Raw genomic sequence first — 4,318 nt, 5'->3', positions numbered from 1 at the left:
CTGCAGCCGAAGCGACACGAAACACACTCAGTTTATAAGAAAGAATATTTGAATGAAAGAACTTGCAGAAGATGGTTTGCAAAATTCAGAAGTGGAGATTTCAGCCTTCAATATGAAGATTGAGCAGGACGCCAAGTTGAAGAATTGGTACAAAGTTTAGTTCAAACAGTTCATCGTCATCTTTAACAACTTGGAAAGGTTCCTAAGCTTAGAAAATGGGTGCCTCAGGAATTTTCCGGTGGCAACCGCAAATCCCGAGTTGACTTCTGCTCTTCTCTCCATTCTCGCGAACACATTTCACACTTTTTGGTTAGATTTGTGACTGGTGACGAAGAATGGAACTTCTATCGAAATGTTCAACGTTGTAAACAGTGTGTTCGTAAAAGGGAAAAAGCTGAACCACAGCAGAGAAAGGAACTTCATGGGGAAAAGGTTCTTCTCTCTATCTGGTGGGATTGCAAAAGAGTAATTCACTTTGAATTGTTACCACAAAATGCAATAATCAATATTAAAGTCTACTGTCAGCAATTAGTGCGTTTGAACCAAGACTTGAAGAAAAAAAGACCCGATTTAGTGAATCGAAAACGAGTGATGTGTCATCAGAACAATGCGCGACCCGACACTGCAAAGATCACATCACAGAAGATCGAAGAGCTTGATTGGGAAAACATTTCTCATCCACCTTATTCTCCCGAACATTCTCTCGGAGACTACCATTTGTTTCGTAGTTTACAGAATCATTTGGAGGACATAAATTTTGCAAGCCAGGATGGGTCGAAACTGACACTTCAGAGTTCTTCGCTTTGAAACCAAAAGTGTTTTACATTGATGGTATTAAAAATATTGTAAATAGATGGAAGGAAGTCATAGATAATCAGGGGAAATATGTTGCTGATTTAATTTCAATTAAATATGACATTTGAGCACTTATTTTTTTTATTCAAAATTCGGGGACAGAACTTATGTGATGACCTATTTTGTATATATATATATATATATATATATATATATATATATATATATATATATATATATGTATGTATGTATGTGTGTGTGTATGTGTGAGTGGGTGTGCGTGTATGCATGTTTGTATGTATATATATGCATATCTATATATGCGTGTGTCTGTGCGTGTATGTGTATTGACGGTTTTCCCCTGTCAATAGCTGAGAAGTCATGAGGCGTATGTTGCCTTGAAGCTCTTCTGAGTAAATATCACTGTTACCCAACGTGAATTAGGCGTTGCACATTCTGTACTGAAACGTTTCGTACACATCCGAATCATATAAAGCTAATAAATAATTTTTAATTTCGCTGACCTTTGATAAGTCACAGTTACGATATTTCTCAAAGGACAACTAAACACATTATACTAAACTGTTTGTTCATGTTTGGAACCCGTCTGACTATATGTCCGTTTAAACAGAATTTAAACAACCGCATTATATTTCCTGCATTGCAGAATGTATTTGTTCAGAATCTGATTAGTTTTCTGTTTTCCCTACATGTCAACAAAAAAGAATCACCAAATCTAAGATTTATTTCATTGAAGTTTCTTTTAAAAAAAAAATATATACAATTAACATGTATGAATTTTTAATTTTTAAACATCAAGAAATAAAATATTTTAACAAAACAATTAAGGAATAATATTTTCAGAATTTTTCAAATATGACAAGCACTACAAAATTAACAATTATGATAATATTAAAAAAAAACAGAAAATAAAACAAATAGTTTATGATTTCAAGAATTTTCCAGATTATTAAAGATTATTTCTTGTCTATTTCGAGTGACAGTATTAATGAAGAAATTTTTGAAAGAAAAAAAAAAACAGCGAAACAAATTGTGTTTTATATTCCCAAGATAGTATTTTGCAATTGCAGTTCGTATTAGCTTTAATCATATTAATAATTCTTTAATAGCTGGGAGACTGATTAGATTTTCAGGAAAGTAAAACATGATGGAATTGGCTGCAATTAAATTTGAGACCAATTAGATAAATAATTTGACAAAGCATGGAAATTCGGAATAGTTTACACGCATTTCTAACTTCCTCAACAAGAACTTCGTTTCAATCTTTTTCGCATCAATTTTGAACTTTCATAAATATTCCTCCTCAACAATTCGTTCATTTGTTTTCTCCTCTCTTTCTTCTCTGTCTTTTTGTTCTGTGTGTATAATATGCAGAGAGTGAGAGAGAAAGTGAGAAACATACATACATATATACATATATGTCCATGCACACATACATAAATACATACATACATACATATATATACATACACATATATATATAAACAAGAAGGAATATCGAAGTATATTTATTCGTAATCATATATGTGGATGTATATATACGTATGTGTGTGCTTGTGTATGTGTATTTCTTTGTGTATATGTATGTGTTTGTCCCGCATCACCGTTTGACACTCGGAGCAATTATGTCCATATAACCTAGCAGTTCGGCAAAAGAGAACAGACAGCCTAAGTACCAGGCTTAAGAAAAAATAAATATATATATATATATATATATATGTCCACTCTACTGGTCAAAATTATATATATATATGTATATATATATATATATATATATATATATATATATATATATATATATATATATATATATATATATGCATGAGTATATATACATATATTTATATATATAGGTATGTGCTTTCCTACACACTCGCATTTTAGTGTAAGGTATATTTATTTTTTATTCACTGACATTTATTAATCTCTTACTGTTGACTTTGATTTGTCATATGTTTGAAGAGGAAAATAGTTATTAGTAGAAAAATCATACTGCATTGCATTGAACACTTAGAGAAAGAACAGGCACAAATAATTTGGTCCAACGGTTTATTTTGCACTTAAGTATCTATAATCATAGCAACGCAATTCTGCGACAGGTAAACCCTTGTAGAGCATTAAAATCTGCCACTTCTGTATTTAAAATGAACACCGTAAAATGCAATTCTCTTGATAACAGAAGTCTCAGGCCATAAATAAACGATAGAAATACCATTGTACGACTGCAACAGTCTGAATGCAGCTTGAGTTATATAATAAAATTTTCATTAATGAGAAAGGTCATGGAAAGAGAGGAATACGGGAAAACAGCAGCTGTTCCTTAAATTGTATATAGTATAGAGCTAAAATAGTTTCCATGCGAGTATGCGCAGCGTGTTGTGTTATTAAACAGTTGAAAGTCAAATCTATTCACATTCTTTACTTAGTATACATGGGTGTTTAGAAACCGCATCAGCGATAGTATAAATACGAAAAGAAATTGAGTTTAAGAAGTCAGTCTCTGATATTTTCATGATAAAAGATTAAAAAGCAAATAATATGATATTTTCACTAATTCAAATTACATTTAAATAATGACTCATAATGAATTATTTGAGCTCCTGAACAAAAGAAAAAAATAAACCAAATTTTCTTTCCATTAATTATATTCTCTTTACAATCAAATTTGAAGATAGATATGATAAAAATATTCCTGTAAAATTATCTTTAAATAACAATGACCATATACTGAGAGCTTTCTTCTTCATCACAGATCATAATGCAATTAGTGCAGTGACATATCTCTCTACCTCTGTCTTTACCTCTCTACCTCTGTCCTTACCTCTCTACCTCTCTTTCTTCTCTTTCTTTATATATTTACATACATGAATACACATCTAAATACATACATATACATATCGTAATATGGGTAACACGTGATTGGGTATAAGCCTCTCCACGCGCTAGAAACGTACGCCAAAAGACGCTAATACCACCTTTAAAATCTCCAAAAGATAAAACACGGGCTGTAGTCGAGTAAAAGAAAGATTATGAATTAAACTTTTGGTTAAGCGTGTACAAGATCCTGTTTCAGGCTTAAGTTAAAATAAAAAGCTATACCTACTGCTGCCTTCAGCAACGTTACTCCGTAGCATAAATTCAGGAGCATCTACACATACGTATACGGGCAGCGACTTGGTACATCAATATATATACACACTCGTAAACATATACAGTAAAGTAAAGTTTTTTTCCGCCACGCTTAATATATCACAATAACTCTGCATTGAATGAAGCATTGATCAAGGAGTAAGTTTTTCAAATATTAATTATAATAGATTATTATAACGTGTAAAAATCTTTAATGATTTTACGAAGGGGTCAGTGCGGAAATTCAAAACTTATAGGTGATTTATTTTTTGGAGTCTTATACAATCCCTTGTTATAGTTATGTATATGTATGTGTGTGTGTGCGTGTGTGTGTGTGTGTGTGTGTGTGTGTGTGTGTGTGTGTGTGTGTGTG

Source organism: Octopus bimaculoides, chromosome 22, assembly GCF_001194135.2.
Source record: "Octopus bimaculoides isolate UCB-OBI-ISO-001 chromosome 22, ASM119413v2, whole genome shotgun sequence".
Lineage (NCBI taxonomy): Eukaryota > Metazoa > Mollusca > Cephalopoda > Octopoda > Octopodidae > Octopus > Octopus bimaculoides.
Note: the sequence above shows the minus strand (reverse complement) of the source record.